Consider the following 16,976-nt stretch of genomic DNA (forward strand, 5'->3'; position numbering starts at 1 on the left):
CTTTCCAGGCCTATCAAAGGCACAACTTATATTTAACAAAATTAAACAGTATTCACTCTCTTAACTGCTCAACAGTCTGATACCTTTAACATGAAATAAATGGAGTTATACCGGGGTAACAAATACCCATTCTACATGGCCTTTCGTAAAAACAAAAGATTAAATTACTGGCCCAAAAACCGAAATGGTAAGAGGCGAACACTTTCGCTCCTTAAAATTTACATTAAGTGCATAAAACCCTATTTGGGCTTGTGGCCCGACATTACAGAGGCTAAGCCTATGCTACTGAGGTGACTAGATGGAGAAAAATATATAAGTTACAGAAACTACAAGATAGAAAAGGTTATAAAATCATAGTCACCTCAAAATCTTGTTGAGAGGAAATACGAGAGGGTACCACACTCTCTATTCTCTGACTTCCGGCTTGTTTGAAATTTATATTTTATAAAATAAAGTTACATTACTAAAGATTTGAAACCTTCCCCTGGAACCAACTTTGAACGATTATCAAATTTTAAACTGAACCTGCCATTACCTTGAGCTGGTGGACCTCCCGAAGATGGACGAGACGCCCCCGCCTCCGTTACGAACATACACTAGACTGCAGACTGGAGTGATCACAAAAGACAAACTGGTCCGAAACGTGCCAGCTTTTATAGCAGAGGGCAAAGTTCCAGAAAACTCTGGGCCAAGGGCCTGACCCCCCCCCCTCAAAAATTCTCATTGGATAATCAAATAAATACGATAAAGTTTTGATTGGCCGAAAAATAAATGTACAAAAATTTTCATTGGCCAACATCTTAAGTTGGCGGGAAGAGACAGAAGTGTTGTAAACTTTAGCACACCGAAAACAAAGTATACGGTAAACACCCAAAATTACTCAACAATTTTAATAGTTCATCTTCACACCAGAGGGCACAACATAAGTTTATAGTAGCGACATCTGTTGAGAAATATTCAAACTTCTTGTACTAGTTATTGCAAGCTTTATATTTCAGATGGCATTCTCCAAGGCGCTTAATTTAAATGCACGAGGCGGGTGTACCTCCGGTACAATAATAATAATAATAATAATAATAATAATAATAATAATAATAATAATAATAATAATAATAAATCGTTAACTTTAGAGCACACGCGGGCTGTCGCGACTAGATTTTCGGTATGCTTGAAATAACTGAGGAATATCACGACGGAAATAGATCATAAACCTAGGGAAAGCATATGTTGGAGTAGACTAAAATGGACAATCTGAAGCATGTTGGCAATTGAATCCCAGTAAGAGCTGATGGTAGGATGAATTTTTGTTGCAAAGTAGATAATTGCCAATTCAAGAGCAACTGATATCTATGTAGGCTTAGATTGGAACATTTAAGTTCTTAAATTGGAAGATGTATTAAAAAATGATTGACTGAGAAGACACAATACTGAAACATTTGAAAACAAGTACACTTTTTAACTTCCATTTTCGAAAGTAGTATGGAACAGTGAATTATTGTATGAAATATGTTATATCCCGTCAAGAAATTCATTCATAGTTAACAATCAGGACGCCACTTTCGTTTGCTGACAGGTACCTGCGCTCTGAAGTGAACACTTTGGTCTAATATAGCCATGCGTAGTAAATACTCAACGACTACCGAGACTGAAAAATCTGTCCTTGATCTGTAGTTCACTGTTCTGTATCTTCTTATCTGTGCTGAGATTAAACAATCTTGTACAAAGGTGTGTGAAATGACATTATTGATGAGAAGAGCTTTCTCCTTGCGCGTCCTAGCCTCATTACACTTGCTAAATGATGCACGCTATACGCATCTCATCTCATCTCATCTCATCGCTACACAGTAGGTTGTGGCAGGCTGCTTGAAGGTTGCTAGGCAACGCGACGTGACATGATACTGTACTCGCAGCGTGCCTTGGAGCTAGAGTTCGTAGCTCGCAGATAGTTCTTCCCTTCCATTGTAAGACGCTTGCAAACTCGATCACGTTTTCCTTTGTAAGTGATGGATATGGCCAACTTTATACATCACCAGTAGGTGGTTAGAAATTGTAATTACTGTCTCTAGAATTGCGGTGTTAAAATAAACAATACCTGATTAAAACATAAACATTGACCTCGTTGTAACTGATGGGTATGGCCAACACAGCCTACCTCATGTTCATAAAAAAACAGAACGCCTTGAAAGACTACATAGGAAGTTCATATTCACAGGAATTGTTCATTTGTATGTTCTGCAGAAACGACTAGCATTTCGGTCACCTAGGTTCAGCTTGTGTCCTGTTGCCTAGTAGGCACTGGGTCCTCCATGTACACTGATAACTTGTTCCATGCGTGATGGCATCGATACGTACAAGGCGCGAACCTGGGGTATAGCCAGTTATGCTGCATTCACCTGGTTCCACAGTTCATCTTTGGTGGTTGGCACTGGGTCACAGAGCCGCACCCGCAGAACCTGGATTCGTCCGAAAAGACTATCTGCTGCCATTCCTGTCTCCAGTGACGTCGTTCCATACGCTATTGCAGTCTATCATGTTTATGCACGTTAGTCAAAGGTAGGCGGAGAAGTGGACGAGGCGTCGGTAACCCAGACCGTAATGAACGGCGACGGACTGTCACTCCTGACAGCGTACGATGTGTTACACTGTTCCATTGTTACGCGAGAGCCGAAGACGACGCAGATCTGCCCTGCAGTGCCATTCGGATGAGGTGTCGTCTTCTCGGGGAGTGGTCTGGATGGTGTGACCAGACCCATCTCGTCGTTTTCTACGGCCTTCTGTGAACCATTCTGTACACACCTGTTACACTGCCCCACACGAGCAGGAATTTCCCGGATTTCACGTTCTCTCATGTCAATAATGCGCCCTCTTCCGAACTCACTCATTTGACGGTACGGTTCTCGCATACGTCTGCGAGGCATCCTGCACCTCTGCTGATGTTACATTCCGGTTTATATCGACGACGGGAGCCGCAGGCACATTTTACCAGTCGGTGGCGGTGCGCCGAGATATCGATGTGGGCCTTGAACCTGATGGCCGACGGGTCAAATGCAAATCATTTCTTCAGAACATACTACTGCACATGTCCTGTGAATATGAACATCCTGTCTCTAATCGTTCGAGGTGTTCTGGTTTTTATGAACATCAGTGTATTTCACCAGTAGATAGTTTGAAATTGTGATCAGTGATTACTGTCGCTAGAATTGCAGTGTTGAATTAAAGTGCATCAGTATTGCTATAGGAATATGACATAGGGCTTTATATTTGTGAAGAACATTTACGACACTAACAATATTTAGTTATCGACCAATATCATTTACTCTCAAAACCTCCTCGTATTATTCTTTCTTTCTTTCTTTCTTTCTTTCTTTCTTTCTTAATTCTCTTACCTTCCAGGGTTGGCTTTTCCTCGGACTCAGGGAGGGATCCCTCCTCTACCACTTAAAGGGCAGTGTCCTGGAGCGTGAGACTTTGTGTCGGGGTATACACCTGGGGAAGAGGGCCATTAGCTCGCCCAGGTGGCGTCACCTGCTATGCTGAACAGGGGCCTTGTGTGGTGATGGAAAAATCGGAAGGAATAGATATGGAAGAAGCCGCGGCCTTAAGTTAGGTACCATCCCGACATTTGCCTGGAGAAGAAGTGGGAAACCACGGAAAAACACTTCGAGGATGGCTGAAGTTGGAATCGAACCCCCTCTGCTCAATTGACCTCCCGAGGCGGAGTGAATCCGATTCCAGCCCTCGTACCACTTCTCAAATTTCGTGGCAGAGCCGGGAATCGAATACATTATTATTATTATTATTATTATTATTATTATTATTATTATTATTATTATTATTATTATTATTATTATTATTATTATTATTATTATTATTATTATTATTATTATTATTATTATTATTATTATTATTATTATTATTATTTGCCAATGGTTTAAAGTCGGATAGTTTTCGGCGACGAATGGGAAGGTAAGAATTGGTGTTGAACTAGGAAACCTTACAAGGGTCGACATTTCAGACGTGAACATTTTTTCGCTTGCGAAGGGTTTATTGGACAGGCTCATACTAATCCTTGGTAGGTAGATCATTCTAAGGTCTGGTGGTGGTGATTGAGTTTTTTAGGGGAGGTACAACCGTGCAACCAACCTCTTTAATAAATCACTACTGATCTGCATTTAGAATAGTCGCCCAGGTGGCATATTCCCTGTCTGTTGTTTTTCTAGCCTTTTCTCAAATGATTGCAAAGAAATTGGAAATTTATTGAACATCTCCCTTGGTAAGTTATTCCAATCTTTCCTACTTTTAAAGACACCACTGAAACTTATTCGTCTACTGATGTCCTCCCACGCCATATCTCCACTGACAGCTCGGAACATGCCATTTAATCAAGCAGCTCGTCTCCTTTTTCCCAAGTCTTCCCAGCCCAAACTTTGCAACATTTTTATAACGCTACTGTTTTGTCGGAAATCAACCAGAACAAATCGAGCTGCTTTTCTTTGGATTTTTTTTCCAGTTCTCGAATCAAATAATCCTGGCGAGGGTCCCATACACTGGAACCATACTCTAGTTGGGGTCTTACCAGAGACTTATTTGCCCAATCCTTTACATCCTTACTACAACCCCTAAACACCAGCATAACCATGATGAGATATCTGCACCCTTTATTTGCAATCCCATTTATGTGGTTACCTCCATGAAGATATTTCCTTATATTAACAACCAGGTACTTGCAATCAATCCCATAAGGAACCTCCACTCCATCAACACAGTAATTAAAACTGAGAGGACTTTTGCTATTTGTGAAACTCACAACCTGACTTTTAACTCCGTTTATCTTCATACCATTGCCTGCTGTCCATCTCACAACATTATCGAGGTCATATCCGGCTCCATGGCTAAATGGTTAGCGTGCTGGCCTTTGGTCACAGGAGTCCCGGATTCGACTCCCGGCAGGGTCGAGAATTTTAACCATCATTGGTTAATTTCTCTGGCACGGGGGCTGGATGTATGTGTCGTCTCCATCATCATTTCATCCTCATCATGACATGCAGGTCGCCTATGGGAGTCAAATTGAAAGGCCTGCAATTGGCGAGCCGAACATGTCCTCGGACACACCCGGCACTCAAAGCCATACGCCATTTCATTTCATCGAGGCCATTTTCCAGTTGCTCACAATCTTGACTTATTACTCTATACAGAATGACATAATCTGCAAAAAGCCTTATCTCTTATTCCACTTCTATACTATTAATTTGTCTTTATAAATATTGTACCAGGAAATGTTCGTGGGTTTTGGGCATGAGAAGGACCTCAGGTAGTGTACGGTGATTTTGGAGCCGATACAGAGAAGGATAGAATCGCAGGGCGAATAATAGAAGGTTATACTTTTTTCCATACAATTTATTAATAATATTTAAAGATTCATCACCCTTCAATCTTAATATAGGACTCAAATCTTTCATCAAAATCTGTCAAAATCAAAAGGTTTTAACGGAGATCTTCTTGAAATCAGTTCGAAAAAAAATCACTCTTTCATGGAACATTGATATCCTATAATCTTTCATGAAAACACTAAGTATCAATTTTGCAGCTAGAGTCTTTCTAAGTCTTAAATCATGAAATGAACACACACACTCATTATTGAAAAGTCGAAATAAAGATTTAAATTCTTGTTGAATGTCTCTGTTTGTTAGCATTGAAATTAAGGATCATAAAACACTTGAAAAACCCTAAAGTTCTTGTACGTAATGTGGATGTGAATTAGTTATTAAATTTGAAAAATAAATTTATCACAAAATATAAACTTCTTAGAAATGGTGAAAAATTATGAAATATTATTCACACGTAGCACTGGGGTATCACTGTTCTGGGTTAATAGTTTTGCAAAAAGTCAGTCAGTTTGTGACTACTCACTCAGAAAAGAAACATCAGCTTACGAATGTTGAAGTGGAGAATGGGAGTCTGGAACATTCCGCGGAGTGCAGACGGAGACTCGAACTCGGCGATGTTCCATGAAGAGACCACGTTGACGTCCCTCGATGGGTACCATAGATGAAATGATGTTTGATGTAACTGGATCTTGTAGTATTTCACCAAGATTTCCGCTGCTCTTGGAGGTGATATTAGCACACGGAAAGTTCAATTGGCATGATTAAATTTAGTAATCACGGATATTATTATCACTCACTGTCGTAAAACACAGTTCAGTTCATATTCTAATTATATGATGTTAAATTAATAATTACAGTCCTTGCTGCATAAGACACAGTTTAAAATCGTCACTGATAAAGTGTGAAGTAGTAAACACAGTTCAAACACTTGAAAATGCAATGTGTAATAATTTTTATCACAGTCTCTGAGCCACTATCATAAGCAGATTGAGATGATTTTCTGGTCGTGATTATATTATACTAGCATGAATTATCTAATAAAAAGTTCTTAATGTTCACTGAGTTTATTACTGGAAAAACAGTAAAGTCTTGTCCTAATATGGCACGAACACTGAGAAAATAAAGTTACACACAGTTCAAGGATGTACTGTCTTGAAAGAAATGAGTCCTAGAATAATCAAAGTTGTCGTAAATGATGGTTTCTGTTTATCACACACGATAATTTGAGGTATCGTCGTAGTTCACTATTACGCAAAATTAACAAAGTCCACAATGCCATGTACTAGTCTGTAAATATCGAATACTTGAATTCTCACTCCAATAATTTCACAAGTGTTATATTCCAGAAATGTCTAGTATTTTATCGTCGTCGCGGCACGTTAGAATAAGTACGGTGCGACGTTCTTTACAAGTTCGGCGGCGTTCGATTATGGCCATAACTACGTACTCGCGAAACGCGACGGAACATACTTTCTTCACTGACGAGACTGCACTGACAGACTGTACTCGCCACGAGGGTCAGACTACTCTCTCTCCCTCTGCCTCTCTCTGCTTGCTGGCCTTGACATAGTGGCCTATATATCCCCGCCATGTGGGCGGCGCTATGAATCATGTGACGAAGAGTGCTCATTCTTTCCAAACTTTAAATTGTTATATTTCAAAAACTAGTGGACAGATTGACTTGAAATGTGCAGGGTTTTACTTTTATAATGTCAGCTACAATTTAGCGTTGGTCCTGTTTTAATCGGTCCAGGCGTTAAAAAGTTCATGAAAAAAACTTTGAGAAACGTCTGTAGGGGAGGCAAGTTACAAGCGGCGGTGACGTCACTTGACCTTGCCTGGCTTGCTCGTGAAGTCTGGTAGGTACTAGAATGTTCTTTCACTCAGCTGTCCACATATCGGAATGGAATTGTATGCTGGAAATAAAGTTTTTAATTTATATGTGCCAGGTCCTATGCATTCCTGGTACAATATATAAATTATATGAGTATTGAAGTGGAATAAGAGATAAGGCTTTTTGCGGATGATGTTATGCTGTATAGAATCATCATATCTTTGCACTCTCTCTCTCTTTCCAGTCTTCCTCTTGTGGGTACAGGGGCATTATGATGTCGCTGCATCGGCCGTCTTTCTCCAGGCTTCTTTCTCCGTCTTGGGCTACTAGGAAAACTTCACGTGGGCTCACTAAAGGAACACGTCAAGTGTAATAACCCGATTTTCCATAAACTTTCTTCATTGAAGGAGGGGTCGAAATAATAGAACACATCTCTCGGCTTATCCGTAAACACTCGACCGTTTTCGTGAAAATGACGGTCGAAGTTTCCGACGTGCAGGACGTTCAACCGACGCCGGGGCGCAGTGGCTTTCCCCGCGGCTCAGGCTTCTGCGCCCCATTTTCAAATCCCGATTAATATTTTGTTTTGTTTGTTTCATTTATTTTGCTCATTGACGTTTACTACGCGAATGATTTTGTTCAGTGTATTTTAAAATACCGTTGTCCTTATTCGTCTTTGTTCCGTCTGGTAAAGGCATTTCAAAACAATAACTGAATGAAACAACTTATTTGAAATTGTCTTTTGAAAAATGATTCATTATACGTGGTTTGTCGCAAACTTATTGCCAACGCGAGAAATCTTCAGTAATATTGACGGCGTTTCTTTCCCGAGTGATATTCCCACCCAGAATTACCTGCCTCCGCGCGATGCTCCTGGTGTACGAAATCTGTATGTTTCGAATATTTCTACGATCGGTATCATCCAAGAGAATGCACCGTATCTTCCTGAAGCAGTAATTTAAGAATGAAGTTACAAAACATTGTAATACCTGAAAAATAACTCTCACGCAAATATAGGCTATATAAAATAAATGTATAACACATTTTGTGAATCGCAGTTGTAATTTTACAATCCACATAACGCCCTTCTATCCACTAACTTGATAAGAAACATTCGTATAGTAATCGTCAATGGATATAAGTAGATAAATAAACCTCACCCCCCCCCACCCCCCAAAAAACCGCCAAACGGGATTTGAACACGGAACGCAAAAGTGTGAAGCTCCGGTGACAGCCATTGCGCCACCGCGTCAATTGAACTTGTTACGCGCTAAAAGGCATATAAAGCACGTCTGAAACTTCGATCGTCAGTTTCTTGGAGACGGTCGAGTGTCTACGGATAAGCAGAAACATGTGTTCGCTTGTTCCGTTCGCTCTTTCGCTGAGCGAAGTTTCTGGCAAATCGGGATTTTACACCTGGCGTGTTCCCTTCGACAGGCCAGTCAGTAAAACCAGTTCATCGAGCCGTCTTGTATATCTGTCTTCTCGGCAGCTTCCCATTTACCTTTCGAAGAACTAGAAGCCTTTCAAAGTCGTTCGTTCGACGTATAGAATTATCAAAGTATTGTAGGTGTCTTTTGCTTATTTTGGAAGAAAGTCAGTTTTCGATTCGCAGTTGTTTTGAGATCGTACCAAGGCATTGATGTTCTGTCCAAGATATTCGTAGCATCCTTCTACACGTCCACATTTCGAAAAAGTCATGAGTCATCGTCGAAACACTTGAGTGTCCATGTCTCAACGGTGTTGATCAAGTATAGAGATTTACGAAGAGACTGAACTTTTCCGCGGAGATATGTAGACTGAACAATGGTCCACAATAGTATGTATGTATTATGCCCGTCTGCCAACTAAACTAGCTTACTCGTTCGGTAATGAGACATCCCAGAGGTGCTCAGTCCAGAAGCATACGTAAAAGTAACTATAATACTATGCATGAAAGGAATAAAGATAAGGTCATGATGCAATTAAAATATTAATTAGAAATGAAAATCCACTGCCTGTTTCCAGCCGTTCTTCTGGGTCAGGAATGGAATGAATGAAGCCCCCATCTAGCGGCGAGAATAGGAATTGTACGGGCTGCCGAAGCCTGTCGCACTCTCCTTGGGTAATGATTAATGAATGACAGATAAAATGAAATGATACTGGAGAGTGTTGCTTTGCTGGAATGATATATGACAGGGAAAACCGGAGTACCCGGAGAAAAACATGTCCGCCTCCGCTTTGTCCAGCACAAATCTCACATGGAGTGACCGGAATTTGAACAACGGAACCCAGCGGTGAGAGGTTGGCGCGCTGCCGCCTGAGCCACGGAGGCTCTAATTAAAATATAACGAATTTATTCAAAAATATTTCATCATCTTGACTAGTTAAGGTGGTAGGAATGATCGTTGCGTTAGTGGGACTCTGTAAAGGGGTCTGAATTATAGCATCCAACTCACGCTCCCAAGCCGAGACATGGGAGCTTACTCCTCCTAGCCGCCTCGCACGACAGCAGGAAATATCGTGGATGTATTCTACCATCCCCAACCACCCACGGAGGAATCAGGTCCGAGAACTTACACCCTGTTCTATCCACGAATTACAATATTGGAGGAAATATGGTTAATATTTGTTGCCTTCGTATCATTGCCAACAACGTTTCACTGTGAAAGTTAACGGAGGTTTTCAACAGAAAATTAGTGACTTACACTTCTGACGTGTGGTGCATGTTCCAGAGAACATAAACAAATTGAACACAATTCCCTTTTCCGTCTGTTAGTGGTAATATATTGTAATCTAAAATAAAAATTAAGGCCACAGCTGATTATTTCCCATTCCCAGGCCTTTCCTATCCCATCGTCGCCATAAGACCTATCTGTGTCCATGCGACGTAAATAAAATTGTAATTATGTTCTTCTTCTTCTTCTTCTTCTTCAACTTAGCGTTTTCCCGCAGGTGCAGAGTCCGCTCTCCGGATCGACGAACTCCATTTCAAGCGATCAAATGCAGCGTTCGGTGCCACATCAATATTTTTTTTTTTTTTTTTTGCCAGTGTCTTTACGTCGCACCGACACGGACAGGTCTTATGGCGACGATGGGATACGAAAGGGCTAGGAGTGGGAAGGAAGCGACCATGGCCTTAATTAAAATGGAAAACCACGGAAAACGATCTTCGGGGCTGCCGACAGTGAGATTCGAACCCACTATTTCCTGGATGCAAGCTCACAGCTGCGCGTTCCTAACCGCACTGCAAACTCGCCCTGTACATCCAAATTAGCAAACCAAATGTTGTGGTCTAAGAAAAAGGTTCCCTGGGAGTCGTCCCCGAAGGGCGTTTGGCCTACCAAGGTATAATAATATTCCCTAAAATGTCATTAATAAGTGAATTTTCTTCGTATGTCAAACGATTACTTTTATTAATACTATTACTGTTATTTGACCTATTGTTAATATTGTTTTCATATTATTGTCATCAGTAATTATTAAAATTGTCCTAGGTTAAGACTGGTTAAGTGTAAGAGGGGGAGTACATCCCTAACCTTTCCAGAATAAATAAAACATCTTATTATGATTATGTGTTCGGAAATGATATAATTTACCTTTAATTTTATCTCAAATACTCGTGAGTGAAAATCTTGAAATAGTATTCAAGTCCAAAAATCTCAAAAATCCAATTTAAATAGCACTGAAAAGTATCTCCATCCAGATTAGCAAAAACTTAACGTTGATTAATATTGATTAGTAATTTAATTAGTATTCGATTATACATTTATTATTTTAATTAGACCAACAAATTATTTTATGTTTGTTCTCAAAATTAATATTCATTCAGAATCGACTGATGAAAAAATATATTGGCTCTCTATTCATTAACTCAAGAAAGTAACGCTGGATTAAAATCTCTACTATGTTGGTAACAAACACAAATCCAACAGCAACAAACAGCCATCACTAACATGGATGATGATGAAACAAATATGAACACATGGCTGTAGGACACACATGGTACAAAGAGCAGTCAATGAACTAAATGTGTCCAACGAAATACAAATGCATAAGAACTCACGAACACACGCAAAAGTTTCCACGTCATTATTTAGATCACATTAAGTAATTTATTGTTAAATTAAATGTCGCAGATCTTGTCAAATGTCAAGGGAGTATCTTACTCAGAAGAATGCATTGTGTTTCTACACTCAAGCATATTATCTTACATCAGATATTAGTGGATTGTGACTTTATGAAACGTGGTCGCTGGTTTGAGCTATCAGAGGACCCACACGTTCGTAAATATCATTTTCGGAAAAAATCCTCTTGATATCAGAATATCCGGAAATATCATAAACACGCTCTGATGAACTAATAAGTATCGCTCGTATGAAATACCTTAAAGAAGTATAATTCTCGAAAATACTAATTCACTCTTAGAAGGCAATGTCCTGTCCGTCGGATGGTAGCTTTAAATCATCCTAAGAGTGCCTGGCAACGTCCATAATTTTTCACAAAGTGCTCAGAAAATATCACGAGGGAATTCGGAATTTGATAGCGCTTCCACGGCACCGTTAGCTCCGGCCATTGCACCTATTACTTCAATTTACTATTAAGATTTGTAGTAAGGGATAGTGGGTTCGTATTTGGCCCTCTGTCCTAGATTGACTGCTCTAGATAGCTACTACGGTGCTATGGTCGTGGGATTTAAGATTAATCCCTGTTAATTACACTTCCCTCTTCTAGGAAAATGCGCAGCCTTCTCTGTATAAGCTATGAAGGCTCTTGGAGGAGTGGAAGTCTTCGTTTGTCCGTAACCTCAGTACGAGGAGGGACAGAGTTGTTAGCTCTATACCCGGCTGTCTTTTCGCAAATCTATTAACCATTTCGCGCAGGCCTTGTAAACCTCAAAGATATGCGCCTTTACAGAAGTAGAAATTTCATTTCTTTAATATTCTAACGTTAAAACCCGTAGAAAAAGATAGCAAAATATAACAATAGACTTTTCCACTAGCAGAGATATGTAATATTTTAATCATTCCGTAAAGGATTTTCATTCGACAGGGGCTAAATTTGGTACTTCTAATCGCTATTTAAGAACGACGTCCTGACGTTGAAATTACAGCAGCAGTGGCACATTGTGGTGATCGGAATACACGTGGAATAACAAGTAGCTGTCACAGAGTGTGGTGTGGAATATGAAAGTGGCCCCTGTATCATACTTGATGACCGGATGACGTTGTAGCACTTTGACCTTTAGCGTCTGTGGGAGCGTCGTCTCCGGTTGCCAAGGTAACAGGTAAAGCCATTGATTTGTGCGCATCTCAGCGCGTGTACGGCGGGAAATAAGGCCCCTGCAAAGCCTAGAATCCTTGAGCCTTAGAAGGCAGTGATGACTAAAATAAAACCAGTGGCCTCTGCCATCAGTTTACCTGGTCAGATCCATTCTTATCCGGGGATAAAAATGTGGGACACGTATGGTCTGAGAGAACCCTGCTTGCAATTCACGTACCTGTACCGTAGGTGTATGTGATGTTATTCAGGACAACGAGCATGTTCCTGTCTTAAAGCTTCGAATTTGTAGAATTGGGGAAACATATCTTCTAACAGGTTACAACCCCACTCTGTTGTAGAAGGAAGTGAAGAAAATCAGTATTAGCAAACTATCAAATGAACTTGAATTATTGTTATCCAATGTTACTTTTGTACTTGGAGTCCTCTGCTGCTTGGATACCAAACATATCCGCCATCAGCTGTCATTAATAGCCTAGGCATTACTGGAGAGGCGTACGGGAGAAATGCGGTGTGAGGTAGTTTCCCGTTGCTTTCATCGCCGAGCCAGAAGGTAATCGTACATGTCAGTTTGCCTAGTGCACTAAAATGCATTCACCAACCGACGCTATGTATGACACTTCTGACCATTCATAACAGGGGCAGGCTGCGTAAGGAATAGTATTTATAATATTGCAGTTACCTCAGTTACTTTCATATTATCGAAGCCAAAGATGAGACTGGCCAGAAGAATCCACAGCTGTGGCGTCACCAATGTCGTTAAAACTTCGAGACATTGATCTACATCGAAAATAAACAGATACGGATCTGACGGTTTATGCTCCTAAATTTTACTTCTGCTTTTCTTATCCCTTTTTATTCTTCATTTGTCTTGAGTCATTTTTTCTTTGTCTACTTGGATGCATTGTTAGGAAATGTACAGATTAAAAAAATCTGTATCCTAAGAAACACGTTTACTTTCGTCCTAGATTGATATTTTCTTAAATAAAGTAAAACCACAATCTAATTCTAGCCACTTTGTCTCCCTCCACTTCTATTACTTTCCTTATTCTCTTTCTCCATTCCAAACACATCTAAGCCTATGTGATATTCATTTTCATCCACGAAGTTTATTCCTCACCTAGTTTTTATCTCCTCATTTCGAGACACTTCCGCCATTGTTTCAACGTATTTGTACCATAAATAATTCTCGTTACTTTCAGGTATGTATGTATGTGCCTCACTCATCCCGGCGACCGGGCGAGTTGGCCGTGCGGTTAGGGGGCGCGCTGCTGTGAGCTTGCATCCGGGAGATAGTGGGTTCGAATCCCATTGCCGCCAGCCCTGAAGATGGTTTTGTGTGGTTTCCCATTTTCACACCAGGCAAATGCTGGGGCTGTACCTTAATTAAGGCCACGGCCGCTTCCTTCCAACTCCTAAGCCTTTCCTATCCCATCGTCGCGGTAAGAACTATCTGTGTCGGTGCGACGTAAAGTCACTAGCATCCCGGCGAAAAACTAGACAAGTCAGTTTTTTCGGTATATTTTTTAATTTTTGCAGTAACCTACTAAGGTCAATTCTCTCTGTTCTTTGACATTAACAAAATAAGTCATTTCATCATAATATTGAAGAAATAATACAAAACAGTCCCCGATAAGAACCGGATACGTTTAGTTATCTTGTTAATATTCTGAATATTGTTAATAAAAGTGGCCTCAACTAAAACAAGTCAGTTTGTCTTACGTGTAACACATTTTCTGTTGTTATTGTTGACGTGGACATTATTATCTTGTAAATGAATTATTGGCAGTGAATTTATACAGCTGCTTCTGTTAAACAGAACTATTAAATCTTACTAGCTAACAAAACACAAATGTGAATTACACGCTTCGGTTTTTACTGGTCCACATAAGAAAATAATGCCTAGTCAACATAGGACAAGTCAGTTTCATTCACGATCGAAGGCAGATACTTCATTCAATTTTTGAATTAAACAACGTCTAACCCAAACCATTAATGAAAAAGTTGTCATATAATCCAGAATGGTTTGACATTTGGTGAATCGGTGATTTCGTATTGCTTAAAAACAAAAACAAAATGCTTCCCGTGATAATTTCATTTTAGTTTTATTTTGTTATTTCGTCGGATGAATGATATATGTATAAGATATCCCGAGCCTACCCAGATTTCACTCCCGTACTGCATGTAATGCTACGTAAAAAGTGTAATAATCCTTATACTGCCTATACGTCAAGTAGTATCGTCAAGACACAGCATCATTTTGCATTTTCCTGTTTAATTGTTTCAATAATTTTCGCATTCTCTTTCATTTATCCGTGCATTTTTTGTTTGCCTTTGAATCTACGGTAAACTTCGTTTTCAGCGATAAACTTGAAATATATGCACTTGTATCGCTTTCCTATGGCGGGGCCAAGGGTATGTTTCCCAACATCACTCACATATACCTGTGCAGAGGAATTCAGTTAGTCGCTTCTTTGCCACTTTGCTCCCAACATAAAGTTTCGTCGAAGAAGTATTATCATGTGGAACACGAAAAATATCACATTTTCATTCCAAATATCTGCAGGAAAATAGGCGCTGATGAGAGAGGGCAACTTTTGCTACAATTCTAGAGTTTCTAAATTGGCACTGGAAGGTTTTTCACGAATGGTTGTGAATTTACTGTCATTTAACTTCCTAACATCATTCAATACGCCCATTCGAATTGCGAATTGTTAAACTTTATCTTACATCATTGGTCCCGTCACAGAACAGTTTGACTTCTGCTCCCAATAAACCACTGTTGCACTACTTTATGAATACAAGGTTGTTCCTCGCTTTTATACTGAATTAATAAAGGCACGCAGAGTGGCTCAGACGGTAGATAAGCTGGCTTTCTGAGCGCAATTTGGCAGGTTCCATCCCGACTCACTCCGGTTGTATTTTAAAGTACTCAAACACTCTTGCCTCGCCCATGATTTCTCGGCACGTAAGTAAACTCCTGAAGGTCAAAGTTTTAGCACCTCAGAGTCTCCAAAAATCGTAAAAATGGTTAGTGGGACGTAAAAGGAATAAAATTCGTATCATTAACTGCAATAATAATTGTCTCGTAGTAGCCTAACGGTGGTGTTGTTTTCACCTCCCATGAACTATTTTTACAGTTTTTATAGTCTCCAAGATGACGAAAATCTCATTTGTCGTTCTTTAACGGGCCGGTAAATCTAGCAACACGAGCGTAGCCTATATATCGTGAAGTATCACCGGAATGAACCCGACTCCCACCGCTGGGTTTAAACCCGCGAGTTTGTGATCCTCAGCTCGGCACTCTACCACTGATCCATATATATTTTAAACAATTGGCTTTACGTCGCAGCGACACAGATAGGTCTTAAGCCGACGATGAGATAGGAAAGGGCTAGGAGTGGAAAGGAAGCGGCCGTGGTCTTAAGGTATAGCCCCAGCATTTGCCTGCTGTGAAAAGAGGAAACCACGGAAAACCATATTCAGGACTGTCGGCTGTGGGATTCGAACCCACTGTCTCACGAATGCGAGTTCACAGCTACGCGCCCCTCACCTTGTCGGATCTACAGAATCCCCTGACGCCACATGATTACTCAGGTGAAATTTCCACGCTGGGATCTGTCGGGGTTGTAGGTGGAAAGTGTGCATTTCAACCCCACGCTTCAAATAACCTTTATCTATTTTTTTGACTGTCTGTTTTGATAATAGTACTAAACTTGTTACCTAGACAAAGAAAAAGGGCTCTTAAAATCCTCTTCAATTGTTTACAAATCTATACAGGTTAGGAACATGTAAGAGAACAGTTATATTGTTGTAGAAATGTGCAGTTGGCCGGGCTGATTGGCTCAGACGGTTGAGGCGCTGGCTTTCTGACCCCAGCTGGGCAGGTTCGATCCTGGCTCAGTCCGGTGGTATTTGAAGGTTCTCAAATACGTCTACTTCGTATTGGCAGATCTACTGACAGTAAAAGAACTCCTGCGGGACTAACTTCCGGCACTTCGGCGTCTCCGAAAACCGTAAAACTAGTTAGTGGAACGTAAAGCCAGCAACATTATTATTATTATTTATTAATTTCTAGTCTACATTCCCATTGCTCATTTAGGTAGCATCCAAGGTTATGCGAAACACGGTCTATTTTTCTTCACCGAAAATCACTTGCACATGTCCGACTCGTTGGCTGAATGGTCAGCGTACTGTCCTTCGGTTCAGAGGGCCCCGGGTTCGATTCCCAGCCGGGTCAGGGATTTTAACCTTCATTGGTTAATTCCAATGGCCCGGGGGCTGGGTGTTTGTGCTGTCCCCAACATCCCTGCAACTCACACCACACACAACACTATCCTCCACCACAATAACACGCAGTTACCTACACATGGCAGATGCCGCCCACCCTCATCGGAGGGTCTGCCTACAAGGGCTGCATCCGGCTAGAAATAGCCACACGAAATTATTATACTTGCACATTACATTGCAAGTCAAGAAGCAAGGAAACGGTTATC

This window comes from Anabrus simplex, chromosome 4, assembly GCF_040414725.1.
Source record: "Anabrus simplex isolate iqAnaSimp1 chromosome 4, ASM4041472v1, whole genome shotgun sequence".
Taxonomy (NCBI): domain Eukaryota; kingdom Metazoa; phylum Arthropoda; class Insecta; order Orthoptera; family Tettigoniidae; genus Anabrus; species Anabrus simplex.